Source organism: Aegilops tauschii, chromosome 3 (genome assembly GCF_002575655.3).
Source record: "Aegilops tauschii subsp. strangulata cultivar AL8/78 chromosome 3, Aet v6.0, whole genome shotgun sequence".
In the NCBI taxonomy this organism is placed as follows: Eukaryota; Viridiplantae; Streptophyta; class Magnoliopsida; order Poales; family Poaceae; genus Aegilops; species Aegilops tauschii.
The window spans coordinates 48,535,437-48,559,588 of NC_053037.3; the positions used below are offsets into that span (position 1 = coordinate 48,535,437).

The 24,152-nt window shown below is 43.7% G+C and overlaps 1 non-coding gene across 1 annotated transcript; it reads right to left on the minus strand.

Annotated features, from left to right (window-relative positions):
• Positions 1 to 1,896: 1,896 nt before the first annotated feature.
• On the minus strand, positions 1,897 to 1,969 carry TRNAK-UUU (transfer RNA lysine (anticodon UUU)). Its single transcript has one exon. It is a non-coding gene; the product is annotated as a tRNA-Lys (tRNA).
• Between the last annotated feature and the right edge of the window lie 22,183 nt (positions 1,970 to 24,152).

The window sequence follows — 24,152 nt, forward strand, 5'->3', positions numbered from 1 at the left end:
ATTCTTCATTCATTTATTTTGTTAATTCCAAATTGCATTCAAATCCATTCTTTCTCATAACTTGAGAATATGTACAACGCAGAACAGAAAAGAAGGCAGATTTGATGAGTTGTAGGGGCGGACCCACTTCCACTGATTTCTTGCGGGAAGGTTCTATAAGGGAAGAAGAATCAGAGCTGTGACCTGGTAACCTTGATTTCTTTCGGAACATCATTACGAGAGTAGCAAAGAAAGAATAACGTAGATAGGAAGGAGCGAGCCGAGCCCCAAGGATAATGAATTGGTATGCCGGGTGCTTACTTGAGCAAGAAGCCAAGTCATCGATAATCAAAGAAAGGTGTGAGTGAACGAGCCCAACTTTCCGATTCAAATATGACTCCTTTCCACTTTCAACAAATAGAGAAATCTCTGCTAGGCTAGCAGTGGGTAACCAACGTAGTGCCCCATTCGTTCCATGACATCCAATCAGTTCTCCTCGGATTCCAATCCAATCTCCCAATCAGTGAGAAATAGACGGTCGGATGAGATCTCGAACGTTGTCCCTACCTACTGAGGAATCAAAAGTGTACGTAGAAAAAGAGAGTGTTGGAAATGCATCGAGGAGAACTTACCTTGTGAGTCACTACTCTGGCACTGGGCAGGAATACTACTAGCGAGGCTTATAGGCGGCTAGTTCTTAAAGAAATCTGTCAGCTATAACCTAGCCTATTGAATCTGGTACGCCCGAAGCACGAAACTAGATAGGTAGCCCTACCTACGACTAGAAAAGTATCGTATTTTTTTCTTCCAGTAAATCTTCCACTCATTCCTTCCATTATGGAATATCATTTGGAGTGTATTTTCCCTCTCAAAAAAGGTTTCGCCCTCACTTCACTGAACTTATTGGAAATGCCTAGGACAGAGTTCATTCACTTGCCCAGCAGCCCTACTCCTCATAGTTGATCCGAATTTCTATCCCTGATTGACTCAATCAGGAAGAGAAAGACTTGATAAAAGATGAAAAGAAAGGATTGATTACCTTTTTAAGTCAAGAAAAGAAAGGAAAGGGCTATTTATGAGTTTATGTAGATGAAGTTTCAGATTCTTGGATGAGTGGAACATCTTTGAGACAAATCATCTCTACCCGGGTACATAGCTTCATCCAAACCATGGATCCACGAATTGTTGACTCGCTCTAGAAAAGAGCTTCGTAGTTGGGAGCTCTGAACCGATGATCGATATGGTTTCCTAGGATGAGAACTATGGTTTACTACTTGACAATAAGAAAGTTGTTTTATCTTTTTTTCACTTTTTGAGGTGTTTTGCCTAGTCTGAATTTCCCCTTCTTCTATTTGATCAAGATGGATAGCAAAAAAGCATGAATAGGCCTACTGGGATGGAAGGAGAGAAGGACTGAACGAGAAAAGGAAATACCTCTTTGTTTACCTTGGAATGAATTGCTCAACTACTTAGGTAACGAAACGAAACGTTCATCTACGATCTTTCTTAAAAAAAGATAGGACTGTACGGCAGTTCTCGTTAGTAGATCCGCAGAACAGAAGAAGAAGTTCACTCTGACTTGCGCACTACAAAAAGGCAGCCACGACTTCGGACGTACTCCGTCTTTCGAGCCTCTGTTTAGCTTCAAAAGATAAGGCGCTAGTGCAACGAACGCTGCTTTGGTGCGTCCCACCCCAACTAACTAGTGCTTGACTTGACTTTCCCCCACGCCCTATCCAATGAATAAGGAGAAGGCCAGCCTATCAATGACCGAGCCAGTCTGATCTGCTTTATACTTACCTCAAACAACGAGCGAAGTCGAGATGTTGATGAGAAAGGGGCTTTTCTCAAGGCCAAAGAGTGCTCTTTGAAGGCTACTATGCATCCTTACGAATACAAGAGTGGTTTTTTTTGTTTTGGGTATAGCAGGACTTGAACCTGCGACCATTAGGTTAAAAGCCCAATGCTCTACCAACTGAGCTATACACCTGATTTTACAAGAAGGCTTGGTGCGGAAAAGAAAAGAGGGCGGTCTGGCCCCTTTTCTTCTTATCATATCACAAGGGCGCGGCTCTGTATGGTATAGTACTGTGGAGCAAGTCTGGGAGTCCTTTACACTCATTGAGGATTCTATCTAAAAAAGAAGGTCAACGGGGGAGACTACTTTGAAGTCCGGGCTGAACAAACTACTTCTCCTGCTACCAAAACAGAGAAATAAGGAAATAAGATGGATTCGTCTAATAAAATACCCAATGCCTGTAGTTGAAGAATTGTTGGATGAGTTATCTTGTGCTGTTTGGTTTACTAAGCTGGATCTGAGAGCTGGTTACCATCAGATAAGATTACATGAAGCAGACGAATACAAAACGGCATTCAAGACCCACGTCACTATGAATTTTAGGCTATTTGGGCTCACAAATGCACCACCCACCCTCCAGAGTGCTATGAACACAATTCTGGCTGAGCTGACTAGGGTTTGTGTACTTGTTTTTGTTGATGACATATTAATCTACAGCAAATCCTTGCAAGATCATGTCACCCATTTGCAGCAAGTATTTGACCTTCTGAAGCAGAATCAACTATATGTGAAGTTGAATAAATGTTCATTTGCTCAACCACAGATAGAATACCTGGGTCATGTCATTAGTGGGCAAGGGGTGGCTACAGACTAAAAGAAGATCCTCACAGTGAAAGAGTGGCCTACTTCCAAGTCAAGCACATTAGAGTTTGGGCTTAGCAGGACAGGCGTTTCATTCACAAGAGCTTAGCTCATTTGACTGCTCAAAGACTTAAAACACCAATGCAGCACAAAGCTTTCCTTTCCTCAAGCTCATGGGATTACAATATACCATCCAATAAAAGGCTCAGAGAATAGGGCAGCTGATGCACCACTATCTAGATTACATGAGCCAGATGAAGTCAATGCCATTACTTCCTGTCAACCACAATGGCTCACTGATATTGTTGCAGGGTACAGCAAAGACACATTCACCCAGAATTTACTATCTGAATTGGCAGTCCTGAGCACTCACAAGAATAGCAAATATTCATTGCATAATGGGGTCATTCGATATAGAGGAAGAGTATGGGTTGGTGCAAACTTCTAAATGAAAAAAAACATCTTGCAAGCACTTCATGCCAGTGGTATTGGTGCCCACTCTGGCATTACTGCTACTTATCACCGCATCAAGGCACTATTTGCTTGGACAGGAATCTTTCAATCAGTGGAATCTTTTGTCAACAAGTGTCAAATCTGTCAGCAAGCTAAGGTAGAACATTAAAAACTCCCTGGCCTCTTCGATCCTCTACCCATTCCTGATGAAGCATGGTCCATTATCAGCATTGACTTCATCACTGGATTACCAAAGTCCCATTACTATGATTCAATTCAGGTGGTGCACGAGACAAGCCAAACAAACAGAAACTGAATTAATACCGAAGAACACAAGCTGTGGGCCGTAAAGTGGAAACGGTTGCAGGCCAAAGCTGTCCCCCTTTGCCACTAAGACTTGAATCTTTAACCATCGGAATACCCGGTACTCTCTCTACCAAACAGGCAAGATAGTCTTATCTTGAACTCTGTCCCTTCTCTAATGATTGACAGGTTTAGTGCCTGGTAGTAAGGGTATTTTGTGGTCTATTGTCCTCCTAGGAGGTCACTCTGTAGGCTCAGCAAACAATTCACTGAAGCCATTCAAGACCGGTTGCAGGGCAGACAGACCATTGACTTGACATGATCGTAATACATACAGAATAGGAAGGATAAGCTATAAGATAGAGATCCGGATTGTTGTGCTCCGGAATAAAGAAGAATACCATCTTGTCTAATCAAATACGAATACCATCTTATTGATTTAGTCAGCTTGCATCAACACATAAGATGTGATATGAGTAGTGGGAAATAAACTCTTCTTTGATCACTTGAAACATAGTAGAAAGCATCCAAAACAGAATGAAATGTTGTTCAAAAGAAGAAGCTACCTGGCCCAACCACTACACCATTTTGCCTAATGTGTGACTACCCATATCAGTTACAACATCTTCCGTTTCCAAGTTTTCAGTGCCTTTTTCTTATAGTATACAAAATAGGATTCTGGATTGCTCTTCATTTCGTTCAATTTATCCCCTTGCTTTTCAACGTATATATATTAACCCGCCTTGTTTACCTATTTCTTCTACAGTTCACATGACTCATTGAAACCAACTTTCTCCTTCCTACATTTTATCTCTACAGCAGTTATCCTGTATAATGATTTCTTTTTGGTCGCTACTCTCCTAACCGACGAGTCGGAGAGGATACGAATGTCCATTCACCCTACCACCCATCTTCCTTCTAGCTTCCTTGATCAACGACGAGTAAAGATCCCGGAAAAGATCCAAGGGAGTACAATACACTTTATATTCACGTCTTGAATAATGAGGGGGGTAAAGAAGAAAGTCTGATTTCTCTCTCTTTTGCGGATATGCCCTTATTCAGCTCTTGAAAGAAAGAGAGGTAGAAAGAGAGAATGATCAAACTCAACTAGACGGCAGTTCCTCTTGTTCAAACCTCTCTTGCCGAGTCTTCTCCTCATAGCGAGTTTCGCTCTCGCTTCGCGTGTCCTAAACATAAAAAAAGAAAGAATTGATTGTGAAAGACAAGTGTTTCAATTCCCCTCCCTAATCGTTGAAATTCGAACTGTCCGCTAGCTCCTCCTTTGTTTGGATTATAGCCCTTCCTTGGGGATTTACTATCCAAAGTCAATCTTTCCAGTTTCAAATGCTACTATTTCTTCGTGGGCAGAAAGTCCAAAATCTTCTTTTTCCGGTACTCCTTACTCTTCTCTCCCGTCGTCCTACTTTCACTTCTACAGACCTTCTATCCATAACGAGTTCCAGGATTGGTGAATCGATGTGGGAATAGATAAAACGATTGTTGAGTACACAGTATAACCGTGTAGCTCATCCAGAAGATCATCAATGACCGGTATCGGGTATTTCTTTTTTACGGTTTGCGCATTGAGTTGCCTATAATCCATAGGCGCCACGAACCTTCTTTCTTCTTGTAAAGAAGAGCCGGTGAGGCATGAACTAGGTTGTAGAGTACCATTCTAGAGTAACTCCTGGATTATGGCTTCAATTTCATCCGGTGGTGTGAATACCTATAAGGCCTTTGATTCACTGGTTGACTATCGTGAGGTGAATCTGATGGTCACATGGTCTTTTAGGAGGGAGAGTAGTGGGTTCTAAGAACACATCAGAGAAAGAGGACCAAACCTGCTTGGGTCCTCTTCTACATCTTGAGTACTTCCCACTCCAATGGATCTAGTTTTTAGAATAGCTTTGATCCGGCCATGTAGAGCACTCATAGAGGTCTGGCTTCACGTCAGTAATCTACCACACCCATGCTAGAATTCAGTAGAGTCCCCACTCGCCAACCGCGATGTCTTGGTTGAGAGGCCCCACCTACCCATCTTCCCACAGTTTCACTGAGGTAGTATCATCCCCAATTCGCCACTTCTTGTGTTGATGTACTAAGAAATTGGTTGAGGCAATCGACTCAATCAGAGGAAGCACTTGTGCACATCAACTTAGGATATCCCCTCCGTTCTACACCAGATTATGCACTCACCTCTGGTATAATATAGGAAAGGAAGACGCCCTTTCAGTGCATGCCAAAGCAGCTTTGCCTAGAAGGCTTCGAAATACACTACTAGGTCCCTCATTCTCAGTCGGCCTTCACAGAGCGGTTTGCACACCTTGGACCAGCTGGACAGATGTTCCGGCCTTTCTCCTATTAAATGCATCTGCCACCTTATTTTCCATTTTACCCCTAATATTCCGCCTTTGAAAGTCAAAACTCACACTTGCTCATCTTAGCATGTAGCTGATTCCGCGGAAAAAGTGTTAGCTGCAAGTGCTGTTGATGCTCCTTCAGTGTTTTACTTCAAGAAGTATATCATCAAACCAACACAAATCTTCTGGGCTTGAACACATCATTCATGAGTGCTTGAAACGTTGCAGGAGCATTTGTAAGCCCGCATCACATTGAATTCATAGTTACAAGGTTCTGAATGAAGTTTTGGGCTTGTCTTCCTCTCTCATCCTGATCTGATGATAGCCAGATCTTAAGTCAATCTTGCTGTAATATTTAGCACCACTCATCCAATAGGGCATCTATGTGCCGGAATTGGGTATTTCTTCTTTACTGTACTGGCATTCAGCTGCCTGGTTTCAATGCACATCCTCCATGTCCCATCCTTCTTCTTCACTAACAGCACAGGTGAAGCAAAGGGGCTAGTAGAGGATTGTATCAGTGAATTCTTCAGCAATTCCTCAATTCTCAATCTCAGCCTTTTGCAGATGTGAGTATCCGTATGGCTTCAGATGTTTGGGCTCAGTACCTTCGGGGGTATATAGTGATCATGGATTCTTTTTTTTGTAAGGACTTAGGTTCTTGAAACACCTACTCTTAAGAGTTCAGTAGGGTTGAAATTGGATCAGAGATCAGAGATGTTAGGTTTACTGAGTTGACCATGCACCATTGAGACATCATGCAGAACTAAGCTTGTTCTGATTTAGTAGCAATCAGCTCTTCTCCTTCCGCCTGGTACAGCTTTCCTCCTCCCCTCTTGATTCCTTCCAGCACCACTTAAACACTGCGGAAAGGGTTTTGACCAGCTAGTCAGATTGCCCCATTACGGGTGTGTTACGCCAGAAAGTTCCTCAATCCTGTGCCTGTTCCCGAGCGAGTCAGTCCCATTTCGATGACGAACGACACGATTTGTGCCTCCATAGAGCTTCCCATTTGACATTTCTCCATCACGAGAGATTCTCTCCAGCCACAGGTTCCCCAGTGGTACGTCCGGGGTCGGTTCAATCAGTGCGCTATCAGTCCAGTACCATTAGCTCTCCAAGGGTCGCAATCCATTCTTTCCGGGCAAGCCAGTTCAGTTCCTTTCTGGTAGCAAGAGATCCCATATCAGATTAAGTAAAGGGATTACCTAGCTAGCGCATATCGAAGAGTTGGAGACTTCCTGCCACTATAGAAAAAGTCGTTGATGGATCAATTTCTGTAGGTGGGTCTCAACTCGGATCGAGACATTCGGATTTGCCGATGAAGAGTACTGCCTTGGAGGGGTAGGGGTTGTAGGGGAAGAACCAACCTTTTGTAGGTAGCAAAACATCTCACTCAGTAACTAAATTAGAGTTCGATCTTTTACGTTTGTGTTGTCTTTTTGCATTTTTGTTTCGATCCGACATCAGATCTGAGTTATTGTTCACTGACTATATCTTAGACCATTGCGATCTCTTTCTTTCACTTGGTTTTTCTTCCTTCCCTTTGGTACTCCTTAACTCGGAGATACTCCTTCGGTACTACTTGGCTACTACTTGAACAGATGGGTTTAGTCCCTTCCTTCGGGCAACGTTTTCTCCGGGTACCACCGGGTTGAAAGAAATCCCTTACTATTAGGACATAGTGTTCGGTACGAATTAAGGCTATTGGATTGACTTTCTTTAATGTTGCATCTGATTTTAACTATTTCATAGCCTCCCGTCCCGAGCAAACGTCGAGAGCAGGGTGTTGAGCCAAAAAGTAAAATCCATAGAGTTGGGGACTAAAGAGACTCTTTTTTTACAGCCAACCATGAAGAGAAGAGAGTCTCAGAGTAGATTCGGTAATGTTGAGTCGATCTAGTATGGAAAATTCCTCGCTGTGCGCTCGCCTTTTGCCTGCTTCTGCTTCATCTGCAGATCGGATTCCTTCCCCAGAGTTCTTACTTATAGGCTTTATAGCCAAGCAATAGAATAGCTGCTTCTTCTAAAGCGGATTAGAGTGCGATGACCAAAGCTACGGAGCGGCCTCTACCACTTTCCCTACTGTTCTGGTTGAACTAGGGCTTTGGCTGAGCGACCACCTTCTTCCAGTATTCTTAGCTTACTGTCTGCTTCCTCCCTGATCGGTGCTGACTGACTGTTCTTGCTTGTCTTGGGCCTGCTCTAGTTTTGGTGCTGCTAACTAAGGGTCGAATTTCGTGACTTGATGAAGAGGAAGCCGAGTATCTTTGGTCTTGAAGAGTCAGGCCAATCCAACTGCTTGCTCCTGCCCAACTCAGTCTCAGTCGTACCATAATGCGCCTGGACTCAACACTTTTCTTGCTCCAAGACCACCCTCTAGCCCTCATGTAAATAGATGACAGAATTGTAAACAATCATAGAATGATTTAAGCTGAGGAACATAGAGGTCTCTCCCACCATTTTTATCATATACCTCTGGAATAGTGTTGAAATCACACGCCACTAAGCAGTTTTTTAAACCAAGTGGTTTATCTTAGTGTGCTAGCCGCTGCTTCATTTCGTATAGCGATAACGCTTTCTCTTTCTTAGCGCTCCACCCCGCGGAGAACTCTGGTTGCGCTTTGGTTGGCTTTCTCTTTTTTTTATTTTCTCTGACTGGACTCAGCTTGACCTACTTGACTCAGCGGTTAGAGTACCGCTTTCATATGGCGAGAGTCATTGGTTCAAATCCAATAGTAGGTAAAGCCGGCCGAAACCCCCGCTTTTGCCAGCATGACAGCAAGCACAGACTGGCATCAAGGAGTAGAATGACCAAAGCATCGGTTGCTTCCACTTGTTTGTTGCCTTCTTCGACCGACAGACAAGGTACCCCCCCTCTTTTTCTCTTGCGAACCTACGTTGAGCTTGGGACAACCCGCGACTGGCATAGGATATTTCAAAAGCACCAGGATCCATCCTTCTTATGAACCAAGAGCACTGGAGAAGCGAAGGGGCTCGTGCTGCGATGAATAATGCCATTGTTCATCATCTCACAGATTTGCTTCTCAATCTCTGTTTTCTGGTGGGGTGCATATCTATATGGCCGGACATTTACTGGCACTGCACCTGGCACCAACGGAATTTGGTGGTCACAGGCACGACGAGGGGGTAATTCCTTTGGCTCCCGGAACAAAGCATCAAACTCCTGTAGCAGTTCTTGAACAGCTGGAGGTGTCTGCTCTGCAGGATCAGCATCCAGAGTAATTGCTTGCAGATCATGCTCCTGGTGAATCTGACGCACTTGCACACACTGGCTAACAGCACCCCGTTTCAGCAATCCTTGCAGCTTACGGACAGAGATTGGACGGCAGGAAGGATTATCTTGAATGCCATTGAGAGTGATGCGGCGCCCTTTGTGCGTGAATTTCATACGACGATGACGCCAATGTACCCACATCGGGCTATGGTCTTCGAACCGCTCTTGCCCTCCCCTTTCACTTCCATAGTGGTCTTCTTTGGCCGGCCCACTCATTTCACTCTCAAGCTCTCTGAGAAGAGAGAATCCGATTCAAGATGTTTCGAATTCAGCCTTTCCTTCATGTTTGTGCTTTAAGTCTGTTCGTACTTTTCAGTATATAAGAGAATGACTGAACTCGCGTTGAAAGCTATTAAACAACGGCTGACAGAGACTCGTAAGAGGGAGAGCGGTAGCAAAAATGAGATCTTTCGTCTAGACAGAAGAGAGATCCTTTCCTTCCTTTCTATAGGAAATGACTGATGTTGCTAAGTCACCTTCCGCTGCTCTTGCGTCATCCCTTTTCCAATTCTTTTTGTATGGCTCGGTTGCATCCGATTGATCGATCCCTAGTCACTGATTACATGCATGAGTTCTTTGATTCACTACTGACTTCTTTTGTGGAGCCGAGTTCGCCGACTGAGACTACTTGAAAAGAATTTTCGACCAACCGATCTCACGACGATGAGTCACCCACATACTTAACAAAAAATGCAAATAGAAGAGCAAGTAAATCAAGCTCAATTACAACTCACTCTGATCAAATAGCACTCAGGTATAGGATTTCCAGCGGAAAGGTAGCCTTGCTCGCTTCTTTACCCTTGTACGCACAAATCTAGCTCATAGCAGCACTTTCGAGTTTGGTTACTTAAGTACTGAGATTGGAACAACTTAGCGCGGGAAGTCCCATATCTTGTCTTAGCCTCGCCTCACCTATTTCCTCATAACGAGATCAGAATGAAATAGAATGGAATCTCAAGTCTTAGCTAGATCAGGGCTACCACGTTCCCTCAGACGAAAAAGAAAAGAATACTAGACCTGTTGGACTCGCAAAGTAGGATCAGGCTTTTTCTACTAGAAACAGAGGAGAGCGAAAACTAAGTCAAAGGGGAAGAGCTGTTTATGAGCATTTTAAGGCCGGTTGACAACATCCAATGTCTCCCACGAGGGTGCCTGAAACTCCAGTTTTTCTAGGCAGAGGTAGGTATATATATATTTAACACATTTTAGTTTGTAGGAAGATTCCCCGCTCTGAAATTTTTTCTATTTGGAGCTTCTTCCAAAGAGGTTGGGATTCTAGTTTCAATTGGATGTGTCCCGGTAAGATCGTTAACGACTGATATACTGCCTGAGAAAGGGCATGCTCTCCCCTCTGCGTATCGAGAGAAAGAAACAACTTCCTAATTCCAGTTTCTTTCATTTATACCTACGATATCCACGCTAAAGATGAAAACTTTTGCAGTTCATATCAGCCTGAATGAGGAAGTAGAGTCAGTTTCGTCCATAAACTGGGCCGAAGATCTGACAGAGGTTGACTTGCTGGCTTGTGAGTTGCCAGCTCCATAGTTGATTGCTAACCAGAGGATAGTGACAGCCAATATTCCTATTCCTGCTTGTGTGCTTGTTTGCTATTCTTCCTGTTCCTGTTACGAGACGACCTCGGCTCAAGCTGGCCCCACACTGAAAGTCGTCAAGCAGTCTTGGGCTCCATCAATCAGTGAGGAGGAAACCAAAACCTGTTGGAGTTCCCCGCCATCACCTCGCCTAGATCCGGGGGTTCATACCCTCCTGTAGCAGAGATGTAAGTCGCAAAGGCTACTTGCCTGCCGAGGGGGGAGAACTACCTAGTATCAAATTCACAAAGCAGCACATTTAGTAGTTGACATCTTATATTAAAAAGACATTACAAACCGGAGACAAAAGATAGGATTTCGATGAGATCAACGCAATCAATCGATACAATGCGGTCTACAACGCTACGGTGCTCGTGCTTATATAGGCACCACCGTACAGAGACTAAAACGAGGAGTATATAATTTACCTATTCCTACTACTACTGGAACTAGAGTTCCTAGTTCAACTCGGACAAGTACTAAATAATTTATTTATTTTGAAACGGAACAAGTACTAAAATAATCGATGACTCCTAACCGGACACAAATTAAACTTGTTCACTTTCCATGCGATCCGGCAGGCACGGCTCCAATCACCGGTACGCACGGACGAGCACGATATGCTTCGCAATCAACGAAAAATTTGCGCAAGCGGTCTCTCCCTCCTCCCTGTCCAAACCCTAGCGGAACGAGATCGTCTAACGTAGGTTGAAACTACTGCAGAGGGACGTCCTTCTCGCATCACCGTTCAGCAGCCATCCGACGGCAGAAGCTTTCACTCGCAATGAAAACCAGCGACGTGTGGGGTAAACACAGCTTAGCCACCGGCCCAGAAACGTGATGCGGCCCAATCTGACCCAATAGGAGGAGAAAATGTCGCGAGGATACAGAAACACGCGGGAGGATCACAGAAACGGCGCGAGAGAGATGGAAAAGAGCGTGTTCTGGTGAAGGAGTCGATCGCCGGAGAAGAACCTGCCATGTTTTTCAATCGCGTTCTAGTGAAGGCGTCGATCGTCGGAGAACGATCTGCTCTATTCTTCAATCTTGTATGTACGTCTGAAACTTGCTTTTCTTCTGCCATCTTCCCCATAAATCGCTCACTGGAATTGACGTTAGGAACATCAGATTGCTTTCAACTTGATCAAACTCTCCCCTTTATTAATGTAAAAAGCAGACGACTGAGGATGACCAGCTCTCCTTTTCAATCCGGTGCTTAAGTCTGAAGTTTCCATGAGTAGCTCACTAGAACTGATAGAATTCTGAAGGTTCCATGAGTTCCTACTTCTTGCTTATTTTCACGAGGTTTCACAAATTTTAGTAAGAATCACATGAACTTCTCTCTTATCCTGAAATATGTCACTTGCACAAGTTCTTTGGTCATGATTATTTTTCCATTGTGGAGGTATATTGTCCGGTTTGGTACCTCATGTTGGCAGGCAATGTAAAATTTTGGATGAAGTTTGGGTACTTTTGTTCTTGGAAGTCATATGCTCTAACTTGAGTGATCCTAAAGAAGCAAGCAATTGGAACAGTTTCCGTTCTGTAATGTCAAGTGTTTAGTTTGGGCTATAGTTCACTTTGGTCAAGTTTAGATGATCTCTTTTGTCTGATGCACTATATTACAATGATTTTTTATTTAATGTTATGGACCATAGTTCACTTTATTTAATCTCTTTTTCCTCCTACACTATATCAATTTCACAAATGGAACAACATCACTTGTACAAATTTCAAATGGACAACATCACTTGTATGCTCACAAGTGGACAACATCCCTTGTATCAATTTCTAATGGACATCGTCAATGATATGCTCTGCTCTTTCTGATATGCTCTGCACTATATTACAACGATTTCCAATTCACTAGTGTGCTCACAAATGGACAGCATCACTGATCTTTCTGTTAGTAGAAAAGAGAGAAAGTTTATCATTTCCCAAAATATTGAGAGGAGCACTGATCTTTCTGTTAGTAGAAAAGAGAGAGAGTTTAAATACAAGTTTGGTACATGGCCAACCTCTAGCACCTTGGTACACAGCTGAAAAACATCAGCTATAACCCAAATCATCAATGAATATCATGCTCACAAATTGACAAGCATCAATGCTCTGCTCTTAAATTGAGAACATTAATATACAATCTCAGTACAATCTGAGTTCTAGATTCCTCACAAAATACAAATTCGGTTTGTACATCTGAAAATTCATTTCAGACTCCAGCTGCTGAGCTACTGTCTGCCTCCTCTAGCGTCATACTGCAGGCCGCAACGCACTCCAGGCTATGTGTTGGTCGCCCTTCATCCGCGGCTGCTCGCGCTTAGCAACGCGGTGTTAGAAAAAATTAGGTTTTTGGAGCTAAACGGCCTACCCTCTATTCCTCTACCTTATCGGTGGTGCCGCTCACAATGCATATTGAGGCTAGAGGGTGGGACCTTATATAGACTCCAAGTTTCAGATATTTCAATCTGTTTCCAGTTAGTACTTGTGACTTGTCAAACCAACCACAATAATTAACAGCCAGTTACCGAGTCCAAATACCGTTAATCAATTTGGTCCCATACACGCATGTGTGAGTCATGCGCCGAGTTTGAATTCAAAATCAAACTCGCAGGCTTTAACAATCCATAGAGCCAATCCTACGGACAACCTGGCATTCCGCTCTATACTGTTTCCGGGTATAATTCCAGTGTATTCATATAAACTGTGTTCTGTATTCTAGTATAGCCGTACCGGCTTTCTTAAGTATATTTTCTTAAGTACAATTCCACATCAAGTATTCCCGGTTATTTCCATGAATACTTCCACAGTGAGGTTTTTATTCCGGGAGTATAATAATGTAGTGGACATATAAAAATATTGCAAGCCACAAATTCCTACACGCGGCACATACTTGGCACCTCCTGCAACGGTCGCGAGCCCGACGGCATGGTGCAGACACGCGGTGGTGGCGGCCATGGCATTGCCAGCGACTCTCCCTCTTGCGCTGACCCAGGCGGCGGTAGCGGTCGCACTCCCTCGCAGGTGTGGCAATGGCAGCGGCGATTGCTCTCTCACCTGCGGCGGAGCTAGGGTTACGCACCGTCATGGCAATGGCGAGCGCAGGCGATGTCGAGCGAACGACGACGGGGAGTAAACAGATGGATGTATTTTTCTTTTCTGGACTGGGCCGTATCTCTTCTAGGCTGGCATTCCGCTGCTTTCTAACTCTGTTTCCCTGGTTCCCACTTGCTGCCGTCGGATGGCTGCTGAACGGTGATGCCAGAAGGACGTCCCTCGGCAATAGTTTCAACCTACATTAGAGGATCTCGTTCCACCCTAGCCGCCCTTACCCGTTGCCCATGGCCGACGCTAGCGGCCGCGCGGTCCGTAGCACACACACCAGTTTCTCAACACAGCGCTCCCCCTCGACATTTTCTTCTTCTCGGTTACGCATAGCATGGGTATCATATATATTGAGAGAGAAAAAAGGGTACAAGAGCCCCTCCACGACGGTGTTACAACACACCCGTCTACTCCACACTAACACATAAATCTACGTCTCATTCGACACCCACATTTGAATCCGTGAGAAGAAGATATCTAAACCCGGTGTTCTCAACAATCCCACCGTCCTCCAAGTTCTACCGTCAACAAGAACCCTGCCTAGCAACCGCTGCAAAGATGGCGACTCACCGCAAACTATACCGATCTGGTGCTTCCACAACTCCCAAAAGGCCAGTGTGAGCAAAGCTCGCAGATCCTTGTCATGCATGCCTTGTATGCACTTGCCCAAGATCCAAACAGGGAGGGTGCTTGTCTGCGCGGGGGTCCAGTCCGGCTTGTCCAGAGCCGTGCACAGCTGTAGCCAGAAGGCTCTCGAGAAGACGCACTGCAACATGATATGACTCATGGTTTCATCCTTCTGGTTGCAAAGTATGCAAGTATCCTGATGCGGCAGTCCACGTCTAGCCAAACGATCGGAGGTCCAACAACGGTTCTTCATGGCGAGCCAAACAAAGAACCGGCACTGCAGGGGGGCTCTAGACTTCCACGTGAAATCAGCCGTGGGGGCAAGCTGTCTTTCCATGAACAACGCTGCATACGCTGATCGGGCAGTGTAAGCGCCACCCGGCTCGCAAGCCCACTTGGTGACATCCGGAGTCCCAACTTGTATTTGTATGTTTCCAACGCGCTTCCCCTCGACTTCATAATGAAGCAGCTCATCGGTATCGACGATTCTACTTCTTAGAGTACACAACAAGCCTTCGGGAGCCTCCCATTGATACACCATGGGCCGTCTGGTGTGGCCCACTAAATATGGGGTCCTCGGCCCGGACCACCAGGCCAGGAGACGATTTGATGAGAGACCCTCCCCCCTCCTCCCGACTGGGACACCGTTATCACTCATGTAAGGGAAGTGACCTACGAGGTCGGATCAGACTTTTGCTAGTCGGATGTGATCCAACCAGGGGCCGAGTAGACCTTTGGGCATCTAGAGTCCAAATGGGTCTCAAGTGTTGAGTCCATGATGGGATGTCTATATAAGTGGAGGGATACCGCGGTGCGAGGTAATCGATTGATCGAAATTAGATTGCCCATGTATCAGTTGACCACGATCGAATCGGCAGAGTAAGCAGCGGAATTGATTATGGATCGAATCGAGTTGACGACAACGTCGTTAACCCTAACCGGCTCAGACGCCAATGTTAGAAAAAATTAGGTTTTTGGAGCTAAACAGCCTACCTCTATTCCTCTGCCTTATCGGTGGTGCCGCTCACAATGCATATTAAGACTAGAGGGTGGGACCTTATATAGACTTCAAGTTCCAGATATTTCAATTTGTTTCCAGTTAGGACTCGTGACTTGTCAAACCAACCAGAATAATTAACAACCAGTTACCGAGTCCAAATACCGTTAATCAATTTGGTCCCATACACGCATGTGTGAGTCATGCGCCGAGTTTGAATTCAAAATCAAACTCGCAGGCTTTAACAATCCATAGAGCCAATCCTACGGACAACCTGGCATTCCGCTCTATAGTGTTCCCGGGTATAATTCCAGTGTATTAATATAAACTGTGTTCTGTATTCCAGTATAGCCGTACCGGCTTCCTTAAGTATATTTTCCGCCATAAATAAATGATTGTCATAATAGACACTGTTTGAATTCCTTCTCATGCAAGATTAGTATAATAGTGTATCCATCAATAATAATTTTCCTCCACAAAACGGAGTTTGAGGGCATAATTTCCAATTCCAAGTTTATTGACTTTAGAATTTCCTTGGAATTTTTTGCATGGAAGTATATATGATATATGAAAAATCCCGTGCATACAGATTATAGACATACCTTCCACTTTTCCTAATTGCATTGAGAAAATACTATATCTTCCGCTTCAAGGTGTAACCAATAATATTTGGGCAAATCCTTCCCTCGGAGAGTTTCTATCTTCCTCCATAGAGCAAATAATGTCCCATATCGCAATGAAGTTAAATTGAAAATTCAATTCTTTCAATAAATTCTGCATAAAGTTAACCAATATATATCCAGCAAAATGTATTCTCAATATATATAAACACTATTCTGACCACGGGATCAGAATAATATTCTGATCACAACCTGAACTGCCTGAGTAACGCGCCTGAACTTCCTTCTATACGAACCTGACCTTCGGGCTATCTTCGCAACTGTGGCTTCCCTCGCGAATTATTTTGGTTAGTCGTGTTCTATATGATGTTAGTGTAATCTAGAAACGTTTTTTAGCAACTAAATACCAGTTTTAAATAGGAATCTCGCTCTTTGGCGGATTTTGTTTTCCGGTCGTGATGAAATTGCGTTTTTTGTAATTTACTGCCTGGGTTGTTCGACCTGAACTTCTCCCAGTGCTAGGTTGAACTTCCGCCAACATTGTCCAAACAAGGCTTGCGATATACCGTTGGAAAGCTATGGACACCAGTATCATGACCCAAGTTAAATTTTTAGCAAAATGTAAGTGGTTTAAGAGCAGTTTTGAAAACCGTTTTCTCTTCACACAAAAAACGTGAATCGTATTTTCGATCGCATTTCTAAACCGTTTATCGAAATGAGGCAAATAATACGGTGTTGGAAAGCTGCTGTAAAACCGCTCCTTCCACATGTTGAAAGTTTTCTCTAATTCCTTATGGTTATAAAGTAATTTGGAAAATTGTAAAATTTCACAAACCGAACCGCCGAGTTCGTATTTTCGATGTCATTTCTAAATGGACAATCCAATTGAGGCAAATGATATGGCGTTGGAAAGCTTATGAAAATGCGCTACTTTCTCTTGTTGAAAGTTTTTTCTAATTTTGAATGGTTTAAAAGTAATTTAGAAAATGGTACAAGTTCCACCGAGTTCGTATTTTCAAGCTAATTTTTTAACCTTACGTCCGAATGCAGCAAATGATATGGCGCTGGAAAGCCAGAGGAAATGCGAAACTTTTTGGTATATATTATTTCTCCCAATTCATTACGGTTTTATGTCAATTTTGAAAATGGCTAAAAATATATTTTAGCTGTAATTTTTACACCTTTTATCGGAATGGGGCAAATAATATACCGCTAAAAAGCTACAGAAAATGCGAAACTTTTTCGTGCTGATGGTTTTCTCTAATTCCGAGCCGTTTTCAAGTAATTTCAAAAATGGCGGGATCATTCGTTCTGCCTTTATCGCGAAACAGATTCTTCAAAAATGCACTGCGTGAAGAACTTGAACTTCTCGGCATGTGTACTTGAACTTCACTCTGTTTTTTCACGTGCTTTTTTCTTGCTCGTATCTCTTCATCCACTTCTCGTAGCTCTCCATCCACTCATTGGAATTGAGCAACTGATATACCGATGGAAAGCTGTTGTAAACACGCAACTTTCCCGTGTTGATTATTTTTTCATACTCGCGATGATTTTAAAAGTTTTTCATCTGAAATTCATTTAGTATAGTTGGTGAACTTCCTGCTGTTTTCATGTTGAACTTCTGTGACATATTTTCGTTTGTAATTTTGTCATCCATTTCGTCAGTGTTACATAAATGATATTCTTTTTGTACAAACCTCTTTTATAATATATTTTTTAACTTTCTCCGTCCGAAGACTTGAACTTATACAAATGATATTCCTGCCATATTGAAATAAATTAGAAAATGACGAGATCATGATTTCTGCCTTCATTGCGAATGGAAATGCACTGTGTGAAGTAGTTGAACTTCTCGGGCATGTCTGTTTGAACTTCACTCTGTTTTTGATGTGCTGTTTTTTGCAATGCGTGAAGTAGTTGAACTTCTAGGGCAGTTCTGTTTGAACTTCACTCTGTTTCACTTTATTGTATTTTTCTTATATGAAATACACACCATGTAGTACGTGAACTTCCGGTTGTTATCACTTTGAACTTCTCTGTGGTTTGAGAGAATTATTTTAAAACACAAAAAATAACATATTTTTTATGTATTTTGGACATCTAAATACACGGTGAACCTCTCTCACAAGAATTTTTTAAACTTTTCCTCGCCGAGCACTTGAACTTCTAGCAACCATTTTTTCCGTTTATGAGTTGTTTTTAAAAATGCAAAAAATGGTGTTGTGTTTTTTATTTTTTGAATAAGTAAGTCCTATGTTTTAATAAACTCCGAACTTCACTGTTATTTCAATTTGAACTTTACCTTTTCATATTTTGAGTAAAGAATTGTATTCAATTTTTATACGGAAAAAATTGAACATGGAAATACGAGGTGAACCTCTCTCGCAAGAATTTTTGAACTTCCCTGGATAGAGCACTTGAACTTCTTTCAACAAACCTTTTATGCTTTTATTTTTCTATACTTTTATTTCTCACCTGAAATGCATTCGTTGCAGTACTTGAACTTCTCGTTGTTTTCACGATGAACTTCTGTCACATTTTTGTGTATACATCAAATTACATGCAATTGAAGGTCGGACGTCATTTTTTGACATTTTTAAAACATGTAATTGGAGGTCGGACGTCCACATGAACTTCTTGCAATAAACCTTTTAGGCTTTTAGTTTTGTACTCCTTTTATTCTCTCCTGAAACGTATTCCTTATAGTAGTTGAACTTCTCGTTGATTTCAGTTTGACTTCTGTCACATTTTATTGTTCGTAATTCCTCACCCGTTCGTCGGAATTTCACAAATGATAAACCATTAGAGACTTGTTGAAAAGATGCATTTTTTAATATGGCTAAACTTTTCTTTTAGAACTACATACACCAATTTGTTTTTACCATTTTTTTTGGAATAAGGCATACAATATACCCTTGAAAAGTTGTTGAATATTAGAAACTTTTTTCAAATTTGTAAGTTGAGCAAATTGCTTCCAAATAATAGCTGAACTTCTTTATGGATTGAGAGAATTATTTTTAAAATGCAAAAAATCAATTTCTTTTTTGTGTTTTTGAACATGGAAATACAAGGTGAACCTCTCTCGCAAGAATTTTTTAACTTTCCCGGACAGAGCACTTGAACTTCTTTCAACAAACCTTTTAAGCTTTTATTTTTCTATACTTTTATTCTCACCTGAAATGCATTCATTGCAGTACTTGAACTTCTCATTTGTTTTCACCTTGAACTTCTGTCACATTTTTGTGTATATGTCTAATTGCACGCAATTGAAGGTCGGACGTCATTTTTTGTAATTTTAAAACTTGTAATTGGAGGTCGGACGTCCCGCAATATAAATTCTAAACCGTGCACGGAGGTGCACGTGAACTTCTTGCAAAAAATCTGAGTTTTTTATATACTTCAAACTTCTATGTTATTTTAAGTTGAGATTGTTAGTGTGGATCCATGTCGGCGGTGCGTGGTTGGCCAGATTCGTGGAGGAGTAGGGGCTCCGGCAGATGTAGCTGACAACAATGGTACCACCGGCATTTTTCTTCTACAAACTTCCAGCGTTCCCATATTACTTGAACCTCTAAAATTATACTTATTGAACTTCATGTGGTTTTTGCAAAGAACTCGCTAGCATTTTTTGTTTTTTTGAATTTCGTTTTGCTTTCTAAGGCTTTATTACATATGAACTCGCTGATCTAGATAAAAAAAAACTTTTCTTCAAACTTTGTCCTTGTATCTTCACTTCAACTATGAACTGATGATACTACACATATTCAACTTGAATGGCTACCTGTTGGCTGCAATTTTTTAGAACTTCTCAAACAACCATTCGTTCAAGGGTTACTGGTTTGCTCAAACATATGTAACACCCAGTTAAAAAAACATACATAACACCCAACATTTGTTGAAGCAGTATAAAACTCAGAATTTCTTCCGGACATCATATGTTGATGGCAAGTTAAATAGTGTGCAAGGCCAGTGTTGAGTTATGTTGGCTATAATATGCATAGGAGCATTTTTCTAAAGAACCGATAAAAACTGTATTTTACACCAGTACCTAGGATAGATAATGAGACGCTGAACATCTCCCAGCAGCAAATTCAGCATGTTCAGGAATCCATTCAATAGCTTTCCATTAAATAGTGTGCAAATTCAGCACTTCACTTGCATCCACCCAGACTCAAAACTGTCTTTACACCCTCTACATCTCGCCTCAGATCGCTGCACATGTACGTACATTGTTTGCATGTTCTTTTATGCCTCTGAAGTTACCCGCTCACTCACTCACTCAGCAACAACAAAAAGAACACCACGTTCTGGAACAGCGACCATGTTCCTCATCAAAGGCGACACCCCTGCTCCCTGCACCTCATCTGACCTTCTCCCCTCCAACTTGGTGACCTTCTTCTTTGGGGCATAAACACAAACACTTGTGGTGCACACGAGCTAGCTACAAGATCTGAAACTTTTTTCAGTTTGTGTGCACACACACACCTCACTCACTCACCATCGTCACACGCACAGAGCCAAGACCCAACACAAAGCTGCACATGAACTCACCCAGCGGCAGCAGGCTACAGCACCGCGGAGTCGCCGTCATTTGCGTCCACACGCCGTGGGCAGAGGAGGTGGGCTCGACGGCTACCCAGGCAAACAGCGGGGGAAGAGGATCCCGACCCCGGACACACTCGTCGTAGGCCTTCGCGGCGGCTGGGGCAACCCTGATCTAGATCAGCGGCGTGGATGAGCAGGAACACTGCTGGGGTAGGACGGACGGCGCTTGGGCGCGTCACTGAGAGCTCGGGCAGAGGCGACGACGCCAGAGGGATCAACGGCGGGGTGCGGGAGGGGTCTTTCGCGGCGACCAGCTGCAGGTCGTTGACTCCTCCGGCCGAAGGTCAACGGCTCCTCCAGCTGCAGGATAGCGTCTAATCTGTGCCTGTGCTCGTGGTCGCCGGCGAGTGAAGGGCGGTGAAGGAACCTCACCGGATCCGGCGACCCCCGAGGTGCTCCGGGAGGTGGTGCGGCGGCGTCTCCTCCGGATCCGTTGGGGGCGGGGGTGCGGCGTGTCGCCGGTTGGGGTCGGGGGTATGGGCGTGGCGCGCGGCGACCAGGAGGCACACGACGGCCGGGGCCTGGGAGGAGCGCTGGGCGGTGGCGGTGGCTCGTCGGCGGTTGAGGCGCGCGGGGTGGGTCGGCGGTCCTGGGCGACGATGGAATCGGGAGGTGGAAGATGGGTTGTTGGCCCGTTCTTGTTTGGGTTTCGGGGAGTTCGGGAAGTTCGGGACGGAGCAGTCGGGCCTTTATAAGGCTGGCTATGATCCGAATAGTTATTCTAATACCATGATCATAATAGTGCATTGATAATTCATGCAATTTGTACATTATGATTTTCAATAGGAATAGAATCCATAAATATTATTGATCACTTTATGAGAGTATTGTCTAAAAATATATTCCAGATTGCACGTAATTTTCCACACAGTCTGTGTCCTCTCATATTCAGGAATGAAAGAACCATACGATGATCATGACATAAGTAGCCATTTTATATCCACAATAATGGCATTTGAATTTTGGTCTTTTCCGGTTAGTTTTCTCCGCAAAAACAAATAACATGATTTATCTTTCCCGAACCGAAAAAAATTCCGTGGGAACTAACCCCTTAAAAAATCATTGCGAGAGAAGTGTTACCAATCTGTAGATATCGGCAAAGAAATCCCAATTCCTCATGCAAGTAGTACTAGTAGTAGGAGCAAGGCGCCTATAGCTGACTCAGTTCATCAATTCGTCTGAACATCCAAGTAGTACTGTACCTGCAACAGCAACAAACAAGCTTCCTGCTTGTTCCGCAGTGGCGAGAGATTATCTACACTCTCCTTCCTCAATCTAAGTGGTAGATGAAGGTCACATGTGTGAAGAATTAATTCCTCATCACTAGCATCATTAACGGGGATCTGCAGGCTCGGCAGTAAATCACATAGTAAATATCCTCAACCATGAGCAGAAACAGTGTATTTTGTGCCATCTGGAGGCCATCTATCCACAAAGTTCAGTGGAGAGAGATAGAAAAAAAATCCTTCGATGGTGTTGAGCAGTAGCAGGTCATGAGCCTGACAAATTCCGAGCAGCCCTTGGCGACTACTCCCTCCTTTTCGGTTTATAGGGTTTATCTCAAATTCTTAGTTTTTTCATTTTATAACGCGCAATTTGATTGTTCCCCATCACAAGTTCAGATTCTAAGGTGCATTAAATAATTACATGCAAATATTAAAGAGAAAATTGACCAATGCATGTATTTTATGCATGTATGCATTGCAATTAATACATTGATAAACATAAATTTTTGAGAAAAACAAGAGCATTAATTGGATGCTTTTGCAAATTACAAAAAGTATTCCACCACCACCATCTACCTTGATTGGTGAGATTTTTGAATTGAGCCCTATAAACCGGAAAGGAGGGAGTAGCTCATGTACCTGATGACCCGTCGAGGTGGATGGCTAGAAGCAGACGAGTAAACAGAGCGAGGTCAGCGACTTGGGGTCAGGTGATTCAGCGGACGACGATGACGATCGGCACCAGCGCGGACTGCTAGCTGCTCAACGTGAGCTGCAGGCGGAGGGGCGGCTGGAGATCGGGCCTCGGGCGGAGTCGGTGACTTGGAGCGAGCAAATCAATCGGGAATTCCGGATCGACTTGTGAGCGGCGGAGCTCTATGATGGATCTGCAGCAAGGCATCTTGACGAAGCACACAACAGATCGATCTAGTTTGATTCCCAAGCTAACCTTGGTTTAGATTGCCCATGTATCAGTTGACCACGATCGAATCGGCAGAGTAAGCAGCGGAATTGATTATGGATCGAATCGAGTTGACGACAACGTCGTTAACCCTAACCGGCTCAGACGCCAATGTTAGAAAAAATTAGGTTTTTGGAGCTAAACAGCCTACCTCTATTCCTCTGCCTTATCGATGATGCCGCTCACAATGCATATTAAGACTAGAGGGTGGGACCTTATATAGACTTCAAGTTCCAGATATTTCAATTTGTTTTCAGTTAGGACTCGTGACTTGTCAAACCAACCAGAATAATTAACAACCAGTTACCGAGTCCAAATACCGTTAATCAATTTGGTCCCATACACGCATGTGTGAGTCATGCGCCGAGTTTGAATTCAAAATCAAACTCGCAGGCTTTAACAATCCATAGAGCCAATCCTACGGACAACCTGGCATTCCGCTCTATACTGTTTCCGGGTATAATTCCAGTGTATTCATATAAACTGTGTTTTGTATTCTAGTATAGCCGTACCGGCTTTCTTAAGTATATTTTCTTAAGTACAATTCCACATCAAGTATTCCCGGTTATTTCCATGAATACTTCCACAGTGAGGTTTTTATTCCGGGAGTATAATAATGTAGTGGACATATAAAAATATTGCAAGCCACAAATTCCTACACGCGGCACATACTTGGCACCTCCTGCAACGGTCGCGAGCCCGACGGCATGGTGCAGACACGCGGTGGTGGCGGCCATGGCATTGCCAGCGACTCTCCCTCTTGCGCTGACCCAGGCGGCGGTAGCGGTCGCACTCCCTCGCAGGTGTGGAAATGGCAGCGGCGATTGCTCTCTCACCTGCGGCGGAGCTAGGGTTACGCACCGTCATGGCAATGGCGAGCGCAGGCGATGTCGAGCGAACGACGACGGGGAGTAAACAGATGGATGTATTTTTCTTTTCTGGACTGGGCCGTATCTCTTCTAGGCTGGCATTCCGCTGCTTTCTAACTCTGTTTCCCTGGTTCCCACTTGCTGCCGTCGGATGGCTGCTGAACGGTGATGCCAGAAGGACGTCCCTCGGCAATAGTTTCAACCTACATTAGAGGATCTCGTTCCACCCTAGCCGCCCTTACCCGTTGCCCATGGCCGACGCTAGCGGCCGCGCGGTCCGTAGCACACACACCAGTTTCTCAACACAGCGCTCCCCCTCGACATTTTCTTCTTCTCGGTTACGCATAGCATGGGTATCATATATATTGAGAGAGAAAAAAGGGTACAAGAGCCCCTCCACGACGGTGTTACAACACACCCGTCTACTCCACACTAACACATAAATCTACGTCTCATTCGACACCCACATTTGAATCCGTGAGAAGAAGATATCTAAACCCG